Source organism: Muscardinus avellanarius, assembly GCF_963383645.1.
Source record: "Muscardinus avellanarius genome assembly, chromosome: 9".
NCBI classification, from domain to species: domain Eukaryota; kingdom Metazoa; phylum Chordata; class Mammalia; order Rodentia; family Gliridae; genus Muscardinus; species Muscardinus avellanarius.
Genome location: NC_137795.1, coordinates 34,271,510 through 34,297,524, shown reverse-complemented (window position 1 = coordinate 34,297,524; position 26,015 = coordinate 34,271,510). Strand labels below are relative to the sequence as shown.

At 37.1% G+C, this 26,015-nt stretch overlaps 2 pseudogenes across 2 annotated transcripts; both read right to left on the bottom strand.

The window, feature by feature from the left end:
* Window positions 1-16,769: 16,769 nt before the first annotated feature.
* Window positions 16,770-18,465, bottom strand: LOC308266700 (TRAF-type zinc finger domain-containing protein 1-like; annotated as a pseudogene). The gene has a single exon. The product of its transcript is annotated as a TRAF-type zinc finger domain-containing protein 1-like (transcript).
* A 2,371-nt stretch (window positions 18,466-20,836) lies between these two features.
* Window positions 20,837-25,249, bottom strand: LOC308266770 (small ribosomal subunit protein eS4-like; annotated as a pseudogene). Its single transcript has 3 exons — window positions 25,214-25,249; window positions 24,237-24,337; window positions 20,837-21,688 (listed from the first exon to the last, which is right to left on the bottom strand). The product of its transcript is annotated as a small ribosomal subunit protein eS4-like (transcript).
* Window positions 25,250-26,015: the final 766 nt, after the last annotated feature.

Here is a 26,015-nt window from a genome sequence, read left to right as displayed (position 1 = left end):
GAGGATTCTGGGGCTGCAGATAGCTTAGGGTAAAAGAGTTCTGCGATTGATTACTTACATCTGTATGTACCCAAATAGAGAATGATGGTAGGTGTATTTGGTATTTTGTAGCCCCAACTTATTTCAACATCTTGAATTTGCAGAAGAAGAAGAAGAAAAAAAACCCTAGGCATTTATATGACACTTCAGATTGTGTAACTTATCTATATATGCTGACAGTTAATTTTTACATTCCTGTAAAGTATGCAGTATTTTGAACCCCAAGTATAGATGAGAAACTGACCTTGTTCAAGTTCACAAGGCGTGTTAGTAGAATAAAGTCTTCTGTCTTCTAATGAGAAAAATATCCTTTCCACAATAAAGAAAAGGCAGTTCCTTTATGAGTTAGGAATTCTTTTGAGTGTAAAAGAAAGTCTGAGTAATGAATGATAGGTTCAAAATAAGAGTCAAACATGATGCATTAGTTCTTTAGTGCTAGCTGAATTAATCCTCACAAATTCAAAGAACACACATTTGTTATCTTACAGTTCTAGAGGTTAAACATATAAACTCAGTTACACTGGGCCCAAATTCAAGAGTCTACAGGACTGTGTTCCCTCTCAAACGACTATGAGGGAATCCCTTTCTTTGCTTTCATGGCTTCTAAGGCAGCCTGTATCTCTTGGCATGCAATCCTTTCCTCCACCTCAAAGCCAGGAGCTCAGCATCTTTTTTTCTTCTGACGTCTGCTTCTATCCTCACTTCTTTTCATGACTATACTCTTCTTTCCTCCCTTATAATTGCATTAGGACTATCTAAGTAACTCATACTGGTTTTTCCACCTCAAAACAATTTAATCATGTCTGCAAAATCCCTTGTATCATGTTATTCAACTTCTTTATTGGCTTCTAGGCTAAGGGCATGGACATTTGGGACTATTGTTTAGTCTATCTTTCATGAGGCCAGAGTAATAGCCTAAAGATGGCACAGTAACTTACAGGTACAATAGTCTCTCTCTCTCTCTCTCTTTTTCTTAATTAACTCTGCCTTATTTAAAGTTTTGGCTTACTAGCTCATGGTTGAATGGCTGCCATGGTAGGTGGAATACCATTTGGTTTTTTTTTTTTTTTTTTGGTGGTACTGGGTTCCTGGAAGCCCTTCTACCTCCAGGCTACACTCCCAGACCTATTTTTACATTTTTATTTGGAAACAGGGTCTCCTAAGCCAGCGAGCGCAGCTGGCTTCGAACCTGCGCGATCCTCCTGTCTCTGCCTCCCAAGTGCGGGGATTACAAGTGTGTGCCACCACGCCCAGCTTACCATTTGATTTTAAGATAGGAAAAAGATGAAAAAGTAAAGGAAAGACCTTTCCATTTTAAAAGTAAAGTCCTAGCCATAAGATTTTTTCCTTTGTCTTTGAGACCAGCATTACCTCAGGGGTCCCCTTAGCTGTAAAGGAAAATAGGAATTTGGAATCTTACTATTTCTTTCTTCATTTCTTTTTTTGGTGGAACTGGGGATTAAACCTGGAAGTGCCCAATCACTGTGCTACATCTTTAGCCTCTTTCATTTTTTATTTTGAGACAAGGTCTCACTAAGTTGCCCATGATGGCATCAAACTTACAATTCTTCTGCGTCAGCCTTTTGAATTGTTGTGATTGTAGGCATGGACCACCATGCCTAGCTCACTTTTTCTCTTTTTGAGGATGACAGAAAAGAGAGAATTGAAAAGAGGTATTCAGTGAGCCAGTATTTCTCTTGGTCAGGATTTCTAGTTACAAACAATGGAAACCACAGTATTTAATTTCAACAGCAAGATTTATTACAGAATATGTGGTTACAGAATCTCCAGAAGAAGTAGAGGACTAAGTTTACTGATAGCAAAGTCTAATGACCCCAAAATCATGTCCAATCTACCACACAACCTTTCTAGTACAAATTTCACAACAGTTAGCATCCCTGGTCAATACAGGTCATTAGTAGATATTGAATATGGATCCCATATTCAATACTATCTCCATTACAGAATCTGGCAAAAGATGTCCCCAATAATGATCATATTGCTTCTATTTATAGCCAGGCCTCTTGTGCATCTAACTTGTGCACATATCCATTCATAAATACAAAAGTGTCTTGGAAAGGTAAGTCTTTTAGACTAGTTATTCAGAAAGCAAAAGCCTTGGTAAGGATTTGAATGCTGATGTCTTGTGAATTGTTAAAGGGCATGTGTATATGCAAGTGTGTAGCCGTGCGTGGTGGCTCACGCTTGTAATCCCAGCATTCGGGAGGCTGAAACTGGAGGATCGGGGTTCGCGGACAGCCTCAGCTACTTAGTGAGCCCCTCTGCAACTTAGTGAGACCCTGTTTCAAAATAAAGAATAAAAAATTAGGGCAGGGGATGTGGCTTGGAGGTCAAATGTCCCTGGGTTCCATCCCCAGACCCACACACAAAAAAAAAAACCAAAGCAAGTGTGTGTGTATATATATATATATGTAAATAGATAGATATTTGATCTCTTATTTTCCCGACTGAAAGATCCACAAAACATCGTGTTGGAGAAAATCAGACACTAATTCTATCTATCATGTCTATACCTCTCCTGAGAGATATTTCCCTTCAATGACCTGGGAAGATGAATTTCCTTAATGAAATTAGTGGCATTTGCTGTTTCAGACTGAAATGGGATCTGCTGGCCTATACCAGCCAGCACGTTTGTAATCTATGCAATCTATGTTGTGGTCATTGCAAAAGTATTAACACTAACCCAGGAAAACAGGAAGCAGCATTAGAATGCTTTCTGTTCTAGTATTGCTTAGAGATGTAGCCTGAGATAATAAGATAGTACAATTTTTTAAAATATCAGAATACATCTTTTCTGTGGAGGTGAGGTTTGAAAAGCCCAAAGAAACTTGTTCATCACTTGCAGTTGATATTTTCCAGACACTCAGTATTTCAAAGGGTCTTAGAGTCAACCTATTTGCCCTTAGCTATTTTCTTGTTAATGGGAGAGGATAAAAAATAATTCTAGAAACCTTAATCGCATTTACCAAAATACCAAAGTAATCTGCACCTTATATCACATAATTATGTCTGAGGTAAGCTTACAGAATTTAGTTATTTGTTGAGAGTTGTTTTTCCCATAATGAAGTCTCCAAATAGAATTATCAAGTCTACTGAATGTTAATTTGTCAAGAAAAACAGAAGAGCTAATAAGGATAATGAAATTTATATTATAAATAGAGTATTATCTTGAAGGCTTCTATGGCTCCAAAAAAAGTATGACTGAAATATGACAGAGGGGAAGTCTTTTTTTGTGTGTGTGCTTAGAAATGAACTCAGAGGCATTCTACCTCCAAGCTACACCCCCAGTGCGATTTTATTTATTTGGAAACAGGGTCTCACTAGGTTTCTGAGAGCCTTCCTAAGTAGTTAAGGCTGGCTTTGAGGCTGTGATTCTCCTGTCTCAACCTTTCAAGTATTGAGATTACAAGCATGTGCTACCGCACCCAGCCACTAAAGAAAAGTCCTAATCAGCCAACCTGTAGAGTCATTTTCTCTTCAATGGACTACAGGATCTTGCTCTGGGCCAGTGTGAGGGAGAATGCACCCAGATATGCATGTCAAGTTTTTTTGTGATATAAAATAGTAGCCATAGAGAGTCCTGACTTTGAGATTCTTGTTGTTAGTTCAGACTTGTCTCCTGCAGAAAATACTTATTTACAGCATAGAGAAGAAGCGCTGCCTGGCTCCCTGGCTACTCTGGTGAAAGATAGAGATGGAAATATTGTTTCTGTCTCTGCACAAAGGTAGATGCCAACTTGCTGATAGGATATTTTTAAGAAATCCAAGATTTCCAGTATGGCTAAATATAGAATATACCCTGAAGAACTTATATATTAAAGTTTGGAGTTGACATAATTAAGTCATGAGGGTTATAATCTTACCAGTAGATAAATTCATTCTAATGGATTTACTAGGTGACAACCTAGGCAGGTGGGGTGTGACTGAAGAGAGTGGGTCGTTGGGGGTGTGGCTGTGGGGGTCCGTGCTTGGTTCTTTGAATCCTTTTGCTTCCTTGCTCTTTCTTTCTTCTGGCCTCCATGAAGTGAGAGTAGAGTTCTTGCGTTCTTCCTCACTCTGTTTCCCACCACCATGTCCTGTGTTCCTCAGACGTGGCCTGACATGAACTGAACCCTGAAATCTCCAAAAACTGTAAGAAAATAAATCTTCCATTTTCTATGTTGTGTGGCCTGTTGTTTGGGATCATAGCAGTAAGAATGTTGACCCAGATACAAGTGGACAAAGTAGTGATTTCTCCTAGCCAGTGGATGTTATTCACATGATAGTTCAACTTTATTGAACTTCTAGAAGTCTGGGAGCATTTACTTCACATCCTGTTCTGTTCAATTCTCCCATTTCTTGATTTCTACCCACAGTGTTTCTCCTTTAACATAAATATAATTTTGGAAAGTTAATCTGAGGTAAAATTTTATATTGCTTTTGTATAAACAATACCTTTTATTTATATCCTAGGTAAGTTATTTAAATTTTAGGGTAGAAACTTCAACTATTTTCTTTAGTAGACAATATCCCAAAAGGGGCAGGAAAAAAAGGGAGGAATTTGCTAAGAGAATGAGATTGGAGAGAAAGCTGCTGACACTAAGTTTCTTTGTCAGGAAAAATGAGAAAACTTCCCTGGTTCCGTTCCCATGGCCCCTCACTGATGACATTGCTCATGGAAAGTGTAGCTAGGTCAGCCACTTTTTCTTCCTCAAGTTTTCAATGGAAACAACTAAAAGCAGCAAGAAACTGTGTTGCAAATGCCCAAACTCAATCAAATATTCTTGAAGATCCACAAGCTAATTGGTCAGATTTTTGGTAACTGAAAAACCCACTGAAGATGCACATCTTCCCATGCCCTGGGCTGATTGTCCACATGCACTTTCTCACTGTTCTCTTCACTGCCCTGTCTGACTCTCTGTGCTTTTGCTGAACTCCTTCCTCTTCCATGTTTTCCTTTGATTCTCTCTAAGTTTTATATGGATTAATTTTTGAAATTACAAAACAAAACACCTATAATTCTCCTGCACAGAAAAATATCTTGGACATTTTTTTTGGTATTTTCTATGTATCTATATGTATTAGCATGGTGGTTTAGCAAAAATTGGAATCATTCTGCATATCTTTTAAACAGTATATGACAAATATTTCTCAGGTAAATAGTAGTTTCAATATTCCCTTCCTTCCTTCCTTCCTTCCTTCCTTCGTTGTAAGACCTTATCTACCAAAAATTCTTCAGAAAGGTATAATTTATTTTCACTTATAAGTATATAAATTTACTTGTGACAATGTTGATATTACTTGTTTTAGTACTGGGTTTTAAACCCTGAGGCATTCTGCCTCTGATTTATGCTCCAGCCCTATTTTATTATTTTTTTTATTTTGAAAAAGAATATCACTAAGTTGCTGAGAGTCTCACTATGTTGCTGAGGTTGGACTTGAACCTGTAATCCTCCTGGTTCAACCTTCCAAGTACTGGAATTGCAGTTGTGCACCACCACATGCAACTTATATTACCTTTTTATATTTCCTATTTAATAAAGAATGTTATGGCATTTAATTAGTTTTTTATTTCTGTGACAAATTGAATTCATTTTATTTCATTTGTTGACTATTACACATGTAACATATATTATATATGAATATATATTTATAGCTATTTTATTTTATGGCATTCTGATTTTAACATTTATAAATTTCATTTTTTTTCTTGTGTGGTACTGAGGATGGAACCCAGGGGCATTCTATTTCCAAGCTACTCCCCCAGCCCTATTTTTTATTCTTTATTTTGAAGCAGGGTCTTGCTGATTTGCAAAGGACCTCACTAGGTAGCTGAGGCTGGCCTCGAACTACAATCTTCTTGTCTCAGCTTTCCAAATGCTGGGATTACAAGCGTGAGCCACCATGCCTGACTAAATTTTATTGTTTATTATAACAGTAATTTAGTTATATAATTTAGCAGCAATTTAGTTATATAATTTTGGTCATTTTAAATAATGCTTAGAAAAGTCTTCCCTAACACAAGATGAGATAAATACTTTGATATATTTTCTTTGGTTTTGTTTTTTACACTGCACTACTCAATCTACTTGGAAATTAATTTAGAGAATAGAATATGATAGAAACAACATTTATCCCTAAAGATATAAAATTATTCATGCATTATTTGTGTGAAATTATTTTTTTCTATCTTGTGTGATATTATCTGGATATGGTAAATCAACAATTTCATTCCATTTCCTGTTTTCTCTAAGAAGGGATTGGTTTATATGCCTGGAGAATATAGTGACAGTTGGAAGATTTGGAAAAAGACAAGTGCTTGCCTCTGTCCTTATTAGAGATGATATATAATTATAGAAGGAGCTATATACTAAGGTATAAGAGGGGGACACAGGTGGTAGATCATCAGTCCATCTCTGTCAGTGCTCCAACAAAAGTAGCCTTCAAAACTGTTGCTATTATTTCAATAGTACTTATAGTCTAATACTACCACCTCTACCACTTAAAATTTGTTAAAATTTTATTATGTTCAAGAGTTTACTGATTATTATATATGTGTGTATGTTTCACTATATATATGTATAGATATTACATGTACATGAATATTACATATACATAAATATTACATATTTATACATACAATGCCTACTTTTATTTCCCCCAATTTAGAAATATACACATTCAAATTGAGTCTTAGAGAAATTAAGTGAATTGTTCAAAAGCTTAAAATAAGTATTTCTAGTCATTTTTCTGTATCTTTACAACTAAGAAAAATAAAGTGCTTTTGTGAAAAATGTAGTAAATGCCTAATGACCAGCAAGATGATTACAATCTTTAATACTGTGTACAGCTGTGCCTCACAGTGTCCTGATAGTCCTTGTAGGAATCTGTCTTCTTCTCTATTTTGTCCAGTTTTGAATAAGATAGTATTTTTGTTTTAAGTGGTTGAACCACATGCCTTTTTTTTGGGAGGGCAATAAAATTATTTTGAGTTTTCCTTAAAGTTTTATATCAAATTTCTTACATTAATATTACTATGCTTTCATGGATTGCAAACTGTAATAATTGTCTCTATATGGTTTTCCTGTTGTCTAAAACAAGAATATAACCCTCAAACAGAGGCTATCATTAGTCCATTTACCTGCTCTAACCTTTGGTGGCTGGTCTTCTTATCAAGTGTTATTAGAGAAAAATGATGGCAACTTTAAGAGCAGATCATGTGTACAAATTCAATTTGATGTGAGAATTGGTCAAGACATGTACATGTACAACTGTACCTTAGTTTATCTGTAAAAGAGGGATAATAATTCTCACTTCATTTGATTGTTTTGAGGAGAAATGATATTTTAACAATGTAATATGGAAGAATGCTTTTGAAACTTCAAAACACTATAAATCTATATAAAAAACAAACTAAGGTGATCAAGAGGGTGGCTGTTTATTTCTAGTGGTGTACTAGGTTGGTTCTGGTTTACTCCTAGTAGAGAAGACATTTACTCAGACTTCTGGTTGTGGCTAAATACTCTTTTACCCTTTTAAACAATTTATAAGTTTTAAATTGTGCATCATTCTGAGCAGGATGACATCAACACACCATCTCATTCTTACCTGCCTGGGACATGTATCATCTCTGTGTCCACCATATCCACTCTGTATGTGCCACTTACCATGCCTCTTACTAGAACTCTTATTTCACGTAATAATAGCTCCAACATGCAAGAGTAATGATACTGGCAATTTGAATATGTCAAAGAGAAGCCATAACCAGGCCTGATGGTGCACCCCGGTAATCTCAGTATTTGATTGGCTGAGACAGGAGGATTTCAGTTTTGCGGCCAGCCTCAGCAACCTCATGAGTCCCTCTGCAACTTAGTGAGACTCTGTTTAAAAAATAAATGAAAAGATAAATGAATAAATATAAAACAGGGCTGAAGGTGTAGCCCAGGAACAAAGAGCTTCTGGGTTCAAACCCCAGTACCATGAAAATGAAAACAAATAAAAGCTTTAAAATGCTTCCTTAAAGTATTATTTCAAGTTATCACAAGAAGAGTGATTATAGGAAATATATTTTGAGAGAGAGAGAGAGAGAGAGAGAGAGAGAGAGAGAAAGAGAGAGAATGAGAGAGCAAGAAAGTATATTCATATAACTTTTATTACAATATAATGTTATAATTATTCCATTTTATTTCAGTTGTCATTCTTTTACTGTGTTTAATTTATAAATTAAACTTTTGTCATGAGTATGTATGTATAGGAAGAACTATACTGTATATAGCGTTCAGTATTACACTATTTCAGGCATCTATTTTTCTTGTATTCTCTACAGATAATGGAAACTACTATAGTACAGTTATAGTTAACCTATTTCTGGAAGATTATTGATTTTTATTAGTTCAAGTCTTTATCTTTCAGGTTCAGGATTTAAAATCATCCACAGAATGGACCTTTACTTTGAAATTAAAAATATCACCATATAGAATTGCTGCCATTAAATTGTAAAAATTTTGCCAATTTTGCGTTTTCTTCTTTTTTGATCTCTCTCTCACTCACTCTCTCTCTCTACTTTTATTGGTGTATTGTAGTCTCACATCATAATGCAATTAAAAGTGGTGTTTTAGTTTAAGTCACACTTTTACTAAGTAACTTACCTGGCAGTCATGGACTACAGAGATACAAATGAAGTATAAAGTCTGCATTTATTTTATTTACTATCATTCTCCATTGCTTTTGTCAGTGCCTATTTCTCTTTCTGTGATTCATATAGGTGGCTCCTCTTTATAAACTGTCCATATACAATATACACTAGTGATGGCTTCATTTTTGTGGATTGCATCATATTTACCTTCCATTGATAAAAATAAGAACTAGGAAAAAGTGGCTATAGTATGTTTCATATATCATATTATTTTGATAAAATGACAGGACTGCTGTCATTTAGTCACAATCATTATTACCATTTCTGTTAGGAATGACTCAGAATAAATTTAAAATGAAAATGTGTTTTTTACAATAAGCATTCCATATCCATGGGTTCAATATCTATGCATTGAATCAAACTTAGATGGAAAAATATGTACATTTAAAAAATTTTTATCTGTACTGAACAGGCCCAAACTTTCTTATTATCATAATCTCCTAAATAATATAGTATAGAAAGTATTTACATATTATTTACCTTGTACTAAGTATTATAAGTATTTTAGAGATCATTTAAAATATTCAGGAGAATATGTACAGGTCATACTACAAATACTATTTTATATAAAGTAGTTGAGCATATGTAGATTTTAGTATCTGCAGTAGATACCGAGGGCAACTGTATTGAAACCATCGAGGAATGAACAAATCAATGTTTGTTGAGTTACTAATATTTCCAGGACACAGTATTTATGATTCTTAGGCAACAATATAATACCATGCATGAATATTCTGAGTTTGCCGACGACAAATATGAATTCAAATGTAGGCTTGCAGTGTAACTAGTTTGGGGACAATGGGTGGTACAGGGTTGAATTGATTGAACTGTTTATTTTCAGAAGTCAGTTGGTCCTGCACTGTACTTCTGAAGACAAGCATGGGGATGCTTTCCAACCAAATAATGGTTTATATATATCACCTTAAAAGGCAAATAAATATGTTAGAGGAAACATGAAAAGAAAGTAATGCAGGCACAAATAAGAAAAAAAAGCCAGTTTTGTCCTTCCCCCTAGAATTTTACATTTGGACAGTTTTCTTTAGTTTTGTAGTACTCTCAAGCCTGATTAACACATTTTTTAAAGCACATCTAGATTTATGTTTATGTCAGTCACATGTTTTATAACTATTTTAACAGATATTTATGATTCATTTATTTGGAAATAAGAAAAGAAAGCAGTGATTAATGGCATTTAGGAAGGGAAATGTATACTGCTCTCCAAGCAGAATGTGGCATGAAGATAAATATTCAGTGACTTACAACATGATAAAGCATGTAATCCTATTTCTACTCAACTGAACATTTATCATCTACTCCCTGAGCTCATATTTTTCTCTTATTGTGGAGGAAGGGGAGCCTGTGATGTGTGGCAAGGGAGTGGGGACACTATATTTAGGCCATTTGATTCAGAAGCACCACCACCTTTAAGACATAGCTGTCATTATTCCACTTGTTGGATGAGGCACAGTGCTTAGGAAAAGTTAGCCACTTGCCTTTTGTCAATTGGTATTGGGCTGAGGATTTGGGCTTCAAGTTCAACCTTCTGTACTTGCACTGTATACTGCTATTTTGGTATACTATACTCAAATATTTATTTTTTTTTTTAGAAATTTCAAGTTCTGATTTTAGGTGGGACAAAGTAATTTTGACTGTATCTTCAATTTATTTTCTTTATTGCTAGCCTAACCTACATATTATTTATGAGACGATGAAGAAGAAGAAGAAGAAGAAGGAGAAGAAGAAGAAGAAGAAGAAGAAGAAGAAGAAGAAGAAGAAGAAGAAGAAGAAGAAGAAGAAGAAGAAGAAGAAGATTTATGGCAGTGGGGATTGAATCCAGAGGCATTCTACTTCTGAGCTACACCCCCAGCCCTCTTTAATTTTTATTCTAAAACAGGCTGTTGCTAAGTTGTTGAGGGAAGCCTAATCTACATTTTAATGAATGTGAAGTTGTTGAACATTGAACCTTCTGGAAACCAACTCAAGTAGAATTATTAGATAGAACAAATATAGTGATTTATGGGGAATATCACAGACTTTGAAGACTTCTGCACATGCAAGTAAAATATTGCAAATTTTACATTGCCACTGAAAGCTGAAATAGGAAATAATTCATCTCACTGATACATTTTAGGATATTTCAGAAAAAACAGAGGTGGGAATTACTATGCTTCATGAACAAAGGATTTCATCCTTAAGGTAAAAAAAGGCAGAACACATTTTGAAAAAACTGTTACCCACAAAGTCAATCTTAGCTACCATTTCTAATATAAAATTTAAAATATTCTTTATTGCCATATTTATGCTTGTAATCCCAGTCCTTGAGAGGCTGAGACAGGAGGATTGTAGGTTCATCCTCTGCAACTTGGTGAGACCCTGTTTTAAAAAATAAAATAGGTTGGGGTGTAGCTGGGGTGTAGAATGACCCTGGATTCAATTCCCAGTACCATAAAAGATAAAAAAATTTAAAAATTGCTTATTGGAGCCGGGCGTGGTGGTGCACACTTGTAATCCCTGTGCTTGGGAGGCTGAGACAGGAGGATTGTGCAGGTTCACAGCCAGCCTCAGTTGGCTTAAGAGACTCTGTTTCCAAATAAAATATAAAATAGGTCTGGAGTGTAGCCCAGAGGTAGAGGGCCCCTGGGTTCCACCCCCAGTACCACCAAAAAAAAAATTGCTTATTGGTAAACTATAATTACACATCTTAGTGAGATTCAAATTTGTACAGACATGCACACAGATCTTGTTATTAATCCCTTCAGGTCCCACCCTCTACTCACTTCTCTCCACACATAACAGCTAGATTGGTAATTATACCTTCACACATGGTCATTGTATAATTTGGGCCATAGCATAATATAAAATGCAAGATTCTTCAATGTCCAAAAAAAGGTTTTTTTTGTGGGTCTGGGGATGAAATCCAGAGGCATCTGACCTCCAAGCTACAAATTTATTTATTTCAAAATAAATTCTTTATTTTGAAACAGGGTATCACTAAGTTTCAGAGAGCCTCACCAAGTAGCTGAGGCTGTTGGTGAACCGTGATTCTCCAGTCTCAGCCTCCTGAACGCTGGGATTACAAGCGTGTGCCACCATGCCCAGCTTCCAAAAATGACGGGTCCAGCCCATCAGCGGTGGGGCTAAGGGGGAAGGATGAGTGCCGACGGCCCCGAACAACAGCAACACACGGAGCCGGGAGCCGAGTCAAGCAGGAGCTCGTTCATTCTTCTTCAAGCAACATATATAGAGCACAAAACCACAAGGGGAATTTCCAATGAGGAAATAGCCTAGCCTATCGGGATAAAGGTCACCTCTTCACGGACCCAGCATGTAGCTTGCAGCCAATCCCAGGCCAGTACACGAGCCATTCATGTGTGCGGAAGCTCCTTTAAAGGTTAAAAAGGGAAAAGTTACTCAGTCTCCCCACCCATAACGAATGGGGAAACCATGCCTTCGTAACTTCCTCTAGGCGCTGTCTTAGCCCCCTTTCTGCGGAAGTTCTTAAACTTTACCTAAGGCTTACCCTGCAGGCCACTCAGGTCGAGGGAGGCTGCATCTCTTTAGGCACTGTGTGCACACACCCCAACACAAAAATGTTTGCGTGTCAATGTGATGGTGCAAGAGGAGAATTCAACACCTGGCTTCATGTGACACACAGGTCACAGTCAAAATGCAGACACTCTAAAAATATTGCATAAAATTACCTTTGGACTGTGTATATAAGGTAAGTATGAAATAAAGAAGTTTTGCATTTAGACTTGAGTCTGTGCCTTAAGATACCTTACTAGGTATTAGCAAATATTCCAAAATATGAAAAATTTAAACATCAAAACTTTGTAGTCTCAAGTCCTTCAGATAAGGGATATTTTACTCGTAGCAACTGATGAATTTTTTCAGCAATAAGAGATGAAGACGAATTTATCTGGAGTTATAATTAAGAGCCCTGCTTCAAGGAAGCAACTATTCTGCTGTGGTTCCATGGAGAAACATAAATATCATAAAATGTAGAAGTTCAGTTATGGACAGAATTAGAAAGCAAGAACTAAGAGATACCAAATGGGACCAGAGTGAAAGACCCCCCAACAGCAGTGTACTAACTGCTTTAATGAGAAGAGCATAGAAGTTAATACCATGACTTTTGACTATTCTTAGCTTCTGTATGCATATTTGTGTCTAAATTAACCATATAAAATAAATTGTATATCTCCCCTCTTATATTGTATCTCCTGCCATTTTATTGCCTTTATATGTTACTCCAAATTAAAGACTCTCTTCAAACACACTCAGATATTTGGGATAGGATTTTCTTGTGTTAAGCAGCAAAATTTTTGTTGTTTCTAGTAACCAGGTAAAACAATAGTACTCTTTATAGAACATTGCTGGAATAAGACTCGGTTTGCTTTGTTAGATTTTCCTAGATGCTGCACTATGGCACCAGAAAAACCATTGGATCATTAACATTATGAGCCTCTGAGTCACTCAACTGTTCAGAAGGAATGAAGGTCCCGTAGTCTCTGCCTGAGAGCAGTTCTCTGACCACAATAATGTGGTAGGTCTAAGCAGTACAGGCCAGGGATATGAGGGAATTAATCCCTCAGGAGTGACCCTCAGGGAGTGAGAGATGGGGGCTCTGCATCAATATCTGCCATCTTGCTGTCACTGAGGCAGCCTCAGGATTGTGCTGCACAGCTTCTTAGTGGAGCTCAGTGGGACTAAGCCCAGATTTCCACAGTGGTGACATGCTAATTAACAGTACAGGTGTTAGCTGCGTGGTGGGCTCCCTTCCTTCTTTGTTTTACTTCCTTATTCCATCACTCTTCTATCTGGGATCACTTCCTAAATAAATCACATGCATTGGAATTGTTGTCTCAGAGTCTGCTGACTTCATTTGATATTTTTCTACCTAATAATCTATTTATATCTAACTATCTATCATCTGTCTAATCTTTTTCATTTAGGAGTGGTAGTACAAACCTGTTATCTCAGTACTTGGGAGGATGAGACAGGAGGATTACAGGTTTGGGACTAGCCTCAGCAACTTAGTGAGGCTCTGATTCCAAATAAAAAATAAAGTATGGCTGGGAGTTTAGCTCTAAGGTACGGTGCACCTCAGTTCAATTCCTAGTAACACACACATACACACAAATACTTTTCCAAGCTGACATACATTTTTAAGAGATTATGTTTAGGAAATCTTGTAATGCTTAACTCTGTTGTTTTGGGGAGAGTAATAGAATTGGGGATAGGAACTGATGACCAGTGAATGACTAAGAAAATTTAATTTCTAAGAGGATTCCCAGGTGGATGTATCTATGACACATGCCATATGCTGGTGCTATACTTATTAGTATGTTCTCTGTGTGTGTATGATTGTGTGTGTGTGTGTGTGTGTGTGTGTGTGTGTGTGTGTGAGAGAGAGAGAGAGAGAGAGAGAGAGAGAGAGAGAGAGAGAGAGAGAGAGAAACCATCAAGCCATGCCAGGTTTGGACTGCACCTATACAAACTTGTTTCTGATCCAGATTTGGGGGAGCTTAGCAAAATGATGCCAGGAAAGTGACATGAGGCAGGTGACATGAAAACTGTGTCCCCTAATGTCTCTGCTACACTCAGTAAGCGTTAAAATCATGCTTTCAAGTTCACAGTGAAGGTCAGCATATCTGAATTAAAATGTAAAAAATCTCTCTTTTTCTAAGATGTATGTCTTTGTTTATTTGTTTATTATCAAAATCGACTGGTCAAGTTTACTTAGAACAAATACAATGACTTAATTTAAAAAGTTGAGGTACCTAGCGATTCATGAATTTTTAAGAGAAATGGTTTCTCAAAAAAAAAATCCAAAACATCCCAGACTTTCTACTGAAATTATGTACACATATAAGAATACCAATGCCAATCTCAGTATCAATATGGGGGGGAGGAGGGAGTGGAGATGGAGCCATGGGAGGAGCTCATCAAGTTCTGTGTGCATATATGTCCCTATCATTCTGAACTACATCATGATGTGAGACTACAGGGCACCAATAAAATTATATTTAAAAAGAGCATTTAAGTATGAAGACTTACAGAAAATAGTTATAATTAAAAGAAACCTTATTTCCAAATTATTATGAAGTATTGGAAATTGATAAGAAAGTGAGGTAAATTAAGTTTATTCTAACTCTTTTATTTTCTGTAATTTCAAGATTCAGACCTTTTCATTCTATTCCAGGAAGTGGAGTGGTATAAAAAATCATAAGTAACCTAAATTTCCATGAAATGTCCTACTTAAACAGTCCAATTCCTCTCTTTGAATTTAAACTAAGAAATCTTTTTCTTCCTGCATGAATGAAAGTTTTGGGGATAATTATTGGTAAATAAAATAGCTTAGAAATTTAAAATATTTCATACAAACTAAATTTAACAGCAATGATGTGAAAGTTTTCCCTCCCTACAAAAACAATTGAATTTATATTCTTACATGATCTTAAGAGATAAGAATTTAAAAAAAAACCTGAAAACCAACTGGAACAAAGGATTTGATTAGAAGTGACAGTAGTTTGGAAATTTATTTTTATAGGACAAAGGCTAGCCTTTAATTGTTTACTTTAAGGCTAAAGAGTTTACATTATGGAGGTATTCATATCTTCGTTTTGTTCGTTTTGCTGTGACACACTTCCTGGATATTTCAAACCACTCTGTTTTGCAAGACTACTTTGCATTCTAAAGAGGTTTCCTGCCTAATTTAATTCCATCATCTGATTGCCATGGAAACTCTTGATATCCTTTCCTCTTTCTGGAATGAAACATTGGCTCTGTTTCAAATACAGTTTTTTTTTTTTTTTGGCACAGAAAATAGAGTAGGTTTCATAAAGTAAACCGTGTTGTCAAACGGAGGAGTGTCCCTCAGGGCGATCTTCTGGATGCAGCTGAACCACAAAAACACACTAGATGTGTAGATTAGAAAGGTAGCTTAACGATAACAAACAGATAGCAGTTTAGTCCGAATCACAGCAGAGCAATGCCTGATCAACTTCTAAATTTGAGAAGGAAGTTGAAATCAATCCTTTGTTGTATGTTAGTCCAGCAAAATAAAATACAAAACAATCAATGGTATCATGACCCTCAAATTTTATGATGCTGAACCAGTATAAATTTCTCAAAGGTGTTTCAAAAGAGATTAATTTTGAGAATATAAATAGTGGGGCTGGAAAAATAATTTGTATAATGAACTTTTATTTTGAACTCCAGGTACAAACTTTATTTCTATTACAAAGAAGTTGATAATTATAATGGCAAATTAAAAATGAAAGGGGTTCTGACATTGGGCTTTTAGGGGGAGCATAGGGCTGGTGCCATATTCCTGATCAGGGCAGAGTCCAGTAGGTTTCTAGTAAAGACAGGCAGCCTTGGCACTCCCCATTAAAAGGCAGTGAGGGCAGAGGAGCCACAATACCTACCAGGAACAGAAGGCAGCGACGCCTAACAACAAAGGAGCAGCTTCCAATGTAGCCCGGGCCAGCACCTCCAGCTTGATTCTTCCAAAGGTCTAGCTTCCCACACACACTGCCCATGGCCTGAGTACTTCACCAGGCCACTCCACACACAACAGAGGCCCAAGTCTGGAGTAAGTAGGGTGATGCTGGGAGAGCCTACTCCAAAGCTCCAATATTAGGCTTCCACAGGGCAGGGAATAACTTCACTGATGGCTACCAGATTTCCAGAACCACCCTCCTCCTCTTTCCACCAGGACTACAAAGCACCAAGAATCAGCAGTGATAGTATTTTGAAAGGTGAAGCCTTGGTGGCCAAGAAGCCATTGCTTCTACTTCACTGCTGCTATAAAGTACTAACAAAGCTGAAACACTTCCCAAAAACTTCCCTGCCAACCCTCTCTGGAACCTGCAAAATCCCACAGCATTCTCTCAAAAGACACAAAATGGCTATAACCTAGGAAAAGAAAATCTCTCCTGCCTAAAGAGCTAGAGAGGGTCTGCAGCCGCCCAAGTGCTTCTATGCATAGGTAGGGACCAGTGTGCAGAGTGAGCCTCTGTGCACACCATCACTCCTCCTCCCCTTCCTCCTCAGCATCCCCAGCTCCCTGTTGCTTTGGGGACTTGGCCTTTACAGTTCTCCTATGGTAGATGGTGGCTGCGGGAGTGACCCTGGAGCTCCTGCCTTTTTCACTCCTACCACTAGCTCCGTATCTCCCTCCAAGGAGGAAAGAGGGCACCAGGTTTTTTGGGTAGAGATTTTGAACTGGATAAACAACTGGAGTGTCCAAGGGCCATGGCCCCATTCTGGCTGGTTTAATTTGCCCCCAGATGTCCTAGCTATCTGAATTGTTCAGCTTCATGCACCATGAGGGCTGGCCAGCACTCAGGTCAAGGGCCTGACGTTGATTTTGATAGTTAGCTCAGGTATTTGTCATATGGTTAGTGGATCTGCTTGGGGGCAGAAGCTAGGTGGGTCCTTTAGCATTTCATGCTTGATATTATTCATGTTGGTAGGCAACAGATCTCCTTGGTGTCTGACATGACTGTTGGCAGCTCTGGTGAGGTATTTTGAGGCTGGAATCCTCTCTAGGAATCCCCTCCATCACAAAGTTATTTGCTGTGGCTGGGTGTTGGTCACATTGGTCCTGGTGATGGAATAGCACCTCTTCTTCCAGCTGTACCCCACAGAACTCACATGGAATGCTGCTGCTGTCTTCTACAGAGGGAGAATTGCTCAGGCCCATCAAAAAGTCTGACTGGTTACTAGTGACCTGCTGCAGAAAGTTTTGGAAGATGACATCAGGATTCTCTGCCTGTCTGGAGGAAGAGCTGCCAGTGTTGAGTGAAGGTAAGGCACAAGAAGAGTTACATCTCGTCTGATGCTCAATGAGCAGTTTCTCTGGGTAGCGCTCCTCACAAAATTCAGAAGGCAGCATGGTCTCGTCAGCTGCACACTTTATGTCATTCAGAAAACTGGGATCTGGAGACTGCTCTGTGTCACATACAGCCTCCAAAAGGCCGGGCCTTCATTTTGCAAGACTTAGGGCCAAAAAGAAGTCTAAGTTTGCAATGTCTTCAGCAACCTCCTTGGGGGGTTGTCGACCTCTATTTCTTTCCTGCCTTTCTTGTTCTTCAAAGAGATTATTCTGAATTGGAAACTGGGCTGCCATGTTCCTTTGGTTGGCAGTCCTATGGTGGAAATTTTCTGATTCAAAGGCTCGTAGGGGCCTTCAGGGGAGCCTTCATGGGTGGGTCCACAGCCTCAATCTGTCTGAGGAGCCGGATGCAATCCAGATTCCATTTTGACTCCAAGCCTCATCGTATGCATTGGAAGGTATGACAGACTCATTTCTCCTTCCCTCCTCCCTCTTTCACAGACTTTAGGGTGAGTCTTCAGATCTTTCACAAGGACATTGTGTCCACAGTTGTTACAAAGTTCTCTGGACACCACAGTAATCTTCATGTTCCTTCAATTTGAGAACAGAAAGTTCCAAATCACAGTGCTGGCAGAGGGCACTCCATCTCCTCATGCTTCTTCAATTGCCTCTTTTCAAACATCTTGTTACATTTGCAGGTCACCTAACAGTGTTCTGTAGCCATATGTATCTTCATGTCGTGTTTGGGAAATGGTTTCGTGCAGATAGGACACATATCAATGTTCCTTTGACAGTGGATCTCATGGATCGTAAAGTTAAACACAGGGATTTCTTTTTGGCAGTTGTCACATAGTTGAGTATCCTGGTCATCGAGAAATTCAGCCATCTTTAGCTCTTCCTGAAAACTGGGACAGGCTACAATGAACTTAAACACAAAGATCCACACATTTTTGCCATGGATTTGAATTCAATTTTATTTTTTATTTTTAATATGCTTTCATTGGTACATAGTAATCCCACATCATAATGTAGTTCAGAATGATAATGATACATAGATGCACACAGTACTTGGTGAATTTTCCCTAGCTTCCTCCCCACTCCCTCTTCTTCCCCATATATGATATTGAGATTGGCATTGGGATTTTCATATATGTATATGACATCAATGGAAATATCTTCTTTGTGAATTCTTCCTGCCTTCTTTTGGACCACCTCCTTTGTTCCATTGGGGTTTCTCTTCCATTGTCTAAGGTCTCTCTTTTATCCCAATTATTCCTAACATTCCACTTGTGAGAGAAAACATATCACCTTTCAATTTCTATGACTGGCTAATTTCACTTGACATAATCTTCCCAGGTCCATCCATTTTCATTATTTCTGAGTAGAGTTCCATTATTTATAAATTCTATAATTTCATAATCCATTTATCTGTTGATGGATACCTAGGTTGTGTATACAATTAGGCTATTATGAATTGTGCTGCTATAAACATGGATATGCATGTATAGCTATAATATTCTGCTTTCAGATCCTTTAGAAAGATGCCCAGGAGTAATATAGCTGGATCATATGGTAGAGCCATTCTCAGTTTTTTGAGGAATCTCCACACTGATCTTCATAGTGGCTATACTAATTCGCAATCCCACGAACATTGTAGAAGACTATCTATTGCCCCACATCTATTGTTGTTTGAATTCTTGATGATTGCCATCCTAATTGGGGTTAGATGAAATCTCAGTGTAGTTTTAATTTGCATCTTTCTGATTGCTAATGATGTTGAACTTTTTTCATATATTTATTGGCCATTTGTATTTTTCTTTTGTGAAGTGTCTAATTTACTTGCCCATTTTTTGATTGGGTTGTTTGTTTTTTTGGCAATAAGTTTCTTAAGTTCTTTGTATATTCTAGATATTAGTTCTCTATCAGAAGAGTATCTGGCAAAGATCTTCCATTCTTTGAAAAAATTATTTGAACTTTAAGAAGGGAATGTCAGTTTGTAATCATGGGAAGGAGGAAGGATTATGTTTAGTATGATTACCAAATTCCTTTGTGTACGTATCTGTGAGAAAAAAAAGTGTGTGACTATTTTTGTGTGAGTGTATACAACTGTTGCATATGACTGTATGTCTCTATATATTGAGTACAAACACTTGGCTGTCAGCATACAGATTGATTAAAAACCAAGTAAGTATTAGAAGAAAGAAAAACATTTTGTCTGATAATTTTCTATAAATTTAAAGATGGTTTTAATAGCTAAATTACTTGGTATTATGTTGCTTTTCCTAAAATATTTAGGTTTTGTTTGTATTTTAAATGAAATGAATGAATTGGAGTTAGTAATCTCTATCCCAACTTTAGTAAGCTCTATTTTCTCAAAGACATAAAAGTAAGAGAGAAGCAAAATTTTGATTCCTTGTAAAGCTTGGTTTTATCATTAAGGCACTTAATGATTGTTTTTCTTTTCTTTTTTATTTATTCCTTTCTTTCCTTTTTAGGACTTGAGGTTTGTCTATGCAAAGTGATTGGCTATGACTCTTTTTTCCAGGTGGGGTAATAGGCAAACATTTTTTTTTCACAATAAATATCCATGTCTAGAAAATACATTGCCTAAAAGTTTAATTAAAATGAAGATTCACATGTATTGAAATTACTTCCAAAAAGGAACACATGTTTAGCAAATCTACAAAGTATAAAAAAACTGTTTTACAGGTTCTAAATATTGCAGGTAACAGATTTCAAAAAGCAGTTTATAATTTTGGGGGGTTTTAATTTGATTTTTCAATTTAGAAAAGTAGGTGTTAACTTCAAATTAACTGGTGTTAGCTGCTTTGGCAAACTTGCAGCAACTGTTTTAATATTTAATCATTACAAAACAATAATTAGCACTGGTCTCCACTATATGTTGCTCACTTTCAGTATAATTTACTCTTAGGTGTATTGTTTGTAAAGCAGAGTTGAACAATTTTTGTTGTTAAAACAAATGCTAATGACACTTAAATTCATACCTATTCCTGAAATAGTGTTTTGAACTCACTTCTTTTCACCCTGCACTGATGATGTGAGTACTTACAGAAGGTTGCATGATGGAAATCTATGACTTAATTTTGCAATCAGGAGAGGTTTAGAAAACAGTGATTAAGACATTGACCTATATATTTCAGCAAAGCATGCAAATTTTGTGACCCCTTAACACAAATTAGGCTATTTATATTTATTTCCTTTTTTTAGATTTTTGTGTATTCTTTTTTTTTTTAAAGGCAGTCAATCATGTTGTATTGTCTCTTAAGTACAAAGATCTCTCCTTCTTGAGCAAGTCAGCTAGAGGCCATTTATTTTACCCACTGCTCTGTTTAGCTGCCAGACTTCTGTTTCTCTCTTCAGCAATGGTGAGGAGGATTACTTTTCCTCTGGGAAGAGAAATCCATGGTTTGATTCCTTTGCCAGTGATAAAAATGTTGGAGAGCTGAGTGGCAGAGCTTTTGCCATTGGTGTCTTTCACATGAATCACATCAAAATAGCCAGAATGTCTGTCTCTGTTGGTGTCCACACCAATTCTTCCCAAGTTGGCAAATCTGGTCACCATGTACAATCTACATGTCAAAGTTGATGAAATCAGTAATCTTGCTAGTCTCCAAATTAGTCTGAATGGTGTCATTAACCTTGATGAGTGGATCAGGATAGCAAATGGCAGAAGCATCATTCTTTTGTGCCCACGAAGATATTTCTCACTTTGCACAACTTGTACTTGGCCTCCTCAGTTGAAATGTGATGAACAGCAAAGAGACACTTGGAGAATAGGTCAGATGGAAGTTCTCTCCAGTCTTGCCAATCGTGATGACATCCAGAAAACCAGCAGCGTAGGTTAAATCAGTTCACACTTTGCCATCAATCTTAATAAGATGCTACATGCATATTTTCTTTACTTCATCTCCTGTCAGGGTATATTTAAGCTTGTTCCTAGGAAGATGATGAGAGGAAGACATTCTTTTAGCTTGTGAAGACCAGTGGATGGATGAGGAGCAAATACACTGGTAAGTTTACTCAAAATCCAATTCTTTGGAGCGATTACCCACTTCAGATGCTTCTTGGGACCATGAGCTGTGGCTGTACTAGGTAAGGAAAGAGAGATCGTTGCATATTCTAACAAATTCCTAAGTCTCTGTCTCCCTCTCCTTTCTGTCTCTCTGTCTCTGTCTCTGTCTCTGTCTCTCTCTCTCTCTCTCTCTCTCTCTCTCTCTGTCTCTCTGTCTCTCTGTCTCTCTGTCTCTCTCTGTCTCTCTGTCTCTCTCTGTCTCTCTTAATATAGCCTGACTTTTCCTTTACTGCAGGAGTTCGGAGTATGTGGGAAGTTTTCCTATGACCCATTTTTTTCTTAGAACCTAACTCAACAGTTTATGCACAGATTTTCTCTGTATAATGCATGAACATTATCACCAGTAATAACCAGATTTATACTAATGAAGTGATTCTTGTATGAGTTAAAAAGTACTTACCTGCCGGGCGTGGTGGCGCACGCTTGTAATCCCCACGCTTGGGAGGCAGAGACAGGAGGATCGCGCAGGTTCGAAGCCAGCCACTCATGCTGGCTTAGGAGACCCTGTTTCCAAATAAAAATGTAAAAATAGGTCTGGGAGTGTAGCCCGGAGGTAGAAGGGCTTCCAGGAACCCCAGTACCACCCCCCCCCAAAAAAAAAGTACTTACCTAAAATGAATATACCCTGGCACAGAAGTTCAATTTCTAGTTCTGGAAAAAACAGAATAGAGCAGACTAATAGAGATTACATGGATGCAGCTTTTACCTCTGCATAGTAAGTGGCCACAGGATTCTTGATTCATGATAAAGAGCTTCCTGTCACTTGAGTAGATCTTTGAGGTGTCAGTGTCATGGGGAAACACAATAAAGTTTGTGGGTTCTTGGCTTCCGTGGCAGAAAGAATTTCAACATGAGCCAGAGTTAAAGACAGAGGTTTTAATTCAAGTAAAGTAAAGATAAAGGTTCAAGGGAAATGCTGGCCATCTCAAAAATCATGAGAGTGGCTTTAGGGAGTGGAGCAAGAGCTACAAAATCTGCTCCAAAATGGCAAAAAAAAAAAAAAAAAAAAAAAAAAAAAAGGCAAAATGCCAAATGGCTCCTTGGCTAAAACGACTCCACGGCTAAAATGGCAAAGCACCACCAAATTGCTCAAAGCTCTACCTTTTTTTTTTTTTTAATGTGGCTTAGCAGAGAGGAGATGGCCAGGTCACAAGTTCAAGACCAGCCTGAGCAACTTAATGAAAGCTTGTCTCAAAATAAAAATATAAGGCATGTATGCCTCTATCATCTTGTACCCCATTAAGATGTGTGACTACAATGCACCAATAAAAAATTAATAAATTAAAAAATAAAAAATATTAAAAGGGCTGAGGATGATATTCAGTAGTAGAGTGTCCATGGGTTCCATCCCCAGTATCGAAAGAAAAAAAAAACATATCAAATTACTCTTTTGATCTCCTTAATTAAAATAAGACCTCTGAAGCACAGGCCACAACTTGGCCCCCGATAACCCACTTCTTCTTTCTCTATATTAACAGAAATTTTACTTTAGCATATGAACTGTCAGAACCCAGTCTCTATCATAGAAAAATGTCATGAATCTAAGATCTGGCCAATATGATATATGGTGACTTTCTAATGGCAATTTGAAGAAATCCTTCTTAAAAGAAAAATGGTGTGCCTTCTTTAGCCCTCTTCTCTTTTGTTTTTCATCTATTTGGTACCCGAATGCATGCTTGTAATTTTGGTTGTGGGGACAAGGGCCATACCCCAATGCCAGAATCGTGACAAGAGAGAGCTAAGGAAATCATGGAATAAAGCTCACATGGTCATCCAAGTCTACATTTCTTAGACCTGTCCTCTTTATGTAATATTATTTTATTAAAAATAATTGATAACAACATAATCCCAACTATAATGGACATTTTATAGGAATGCTAAAGACATTATATAGGAAGGCTAAAAACAAACTATCTCTTATTTGCTCTAAAATTTTCATCTTTCCCTCAATATTCCAGGTAGGCATTAATGTTTTCCCAGAATGTTTTATAAATTACAAATATTCTAAGTATTTTTATATGTTTTTCCATACTGAATCCCCATAGGTAGTATCAGGCTCAAACTATGAGTAAGAGTAGACTATTTTATTAGATAACTAGAAAAAAATTCAAGTCTTGAACTTAAACATAGACCTACCTGACTCCAAGCCCAAACTTTTTCTAATATTTTATAATGACACTCTAAGATACTTCCTCAGTTGCATATATCTGTGGCTAATAGATTAGATGGGACAGATTCAGCCAGTATGCTGTGATAGACAACTGCAGATTAGGGGAAGTTCATCTTAGTATATTATACATAGGTAATGACTGGTTTCCAATTTAAAGGGAAAATAAAAAGTGTGACTTAAAATGATTTGAACAGAAATTCTAGATCTCATTTTAGGCATGTCTGTAGTGTTGTTAAGTGAACAGTGTCAGATTTATTTCAAATTTCATAATAAATTTAATTTGGCTCATAATACTAAAAAATAACTAGTTGCTAATGTTTAAAAGTGAAAATCTGGACTTCTGGTTTTTCTTGACACATCACAAGATTTAGTAAAATTGGCATTGTCTTCCCACATGTCAACAGTCATGCTGGCTGTGTGAAGCTGCCCTTCACCTGTGGGTTTCCCAGAGTTGCTATTTGGCCTGCTCAACTCATTTTCATTACTGACCATTTTCTGTTAGACAGTTAGTTAGTTTATGACCCTTATGAAGGTACCTCTCCTAGAAGACAATTCAACATAATATTGGCATCAGTTTCCAAAAGTGTTTGTCAAATTAATCTGTCACTCCTAACTTTGAATTTTCATTTCTTATTTACATGCATACAATTGCAGAAGTCTACTTCTTACCTATTAGATTAACCTGGTGATCCACACACCCCTTAATTCTTGTTATAATTATTAACTTATTAATTGAACAGAGTAATGTGTTTTACTGCAACACTTCCAAACATGCATATGTTGTGCCTTGATTGTATTCATCCTGCTACAGAGACCCTTTTTAAGTATGAGGTCCCCTCAGAGTACCTACAAACTTCTTTAGAGCAAGTCATACATGAACCAAGTTTTCTCTACATTTTAGAATATAGAGTTGTATTATATCAAAGTCCAAAAGTTTTTTTTTCTTTTCTTTATAGTTCTATCTTTCTGATAGTCTTTGAAACTGGTTGGTATATGATCCAGCCAAAGGAGGACTCTTGCAATGTTTGGCATTTTGTCAGAATATTCGTTTTCTCTTACAACATGATGAAAGCATATTTTTCACTGAATATAGTTTTTCTCATTATTTTTTCTGAAACAGATAAAGTGCTAGCAGAAGTAGAGGGACTCTAGATATGGTTCTGAGTAAAAGGCGAGGGAGAAAGAATATATCACTATATTTTTGGAAATGTAGAGGGAAAACTTTAGTAAATATTGATGATGATCATCATGTACTGGCATTCTCTGGAGTAGTCAATTAACACTAATATAGTTGGACTAAAGCTCAAAAACCTATGAAAGGCATCCAGTCAGCCATTTAAACTGACTGTGTGAAAAGAAGTTAATGGCTACCGAAGTACAAGGACTTGTTAGATCTTTGTGCTCCATGGTTGTGATAAACATCACTGTTTTTGCCTTCACCTGTGATCAGGTAAATCTATGAACTTCTATCTCTAACACCAATAAACGAAACCAACAGTCCTGTGTAGTTTGGTTTTCTTTACAATGGATAAAGTTGTGGTAAGGCAACACTAAAAAATGACACCTGTTAGACATTTTAAGTTAAATAATATTTTGGTCAAATAAGATCCCTTTTGTCATGCCATTTTCATAACTAGATACTTTCCATATTTCTATTAAGGCAACCACTTTCAATGTAAATTCTTGATCAATGCTACCAGTCTTCTATGATCTATTTTACATATCAATCTAGACTTATTTTCTAATAGAAACACATCATGTTCCTTGTCTTGGAAATCTTGCTCTTCAATAAACTGAAATTATTTTTTTGCCCTCTATGACATAAATCCAGGATGTTCTTGGACCACTTCTCAGAATGCCATCACCTGGATAATCCCCGTCACATATGCAGGAGGGTGAATATGATGTGGTGATCTGGGGCCTAAACTTTGAATTCAAAATTTCTAGGTTAAAAATTTTTTTTTTTTTTCCACATGGCATGTAAAGTTTTAATGGCACGGCTCTCCTGGGGATCAGGGCGAGGCACCGTGAGGCCCGTGCGCCTGTCCGAAGCTTGAGGACGCGGGCTCTCCTTTTCAAGGTATGCATCTCGCGAGATGGGGGTTTACTCGCGGGAACGCCCAATTCTCGAGGGGGTTTCAGCCCCTCCCTTGCCCTGCAGAGGTCATGTGAC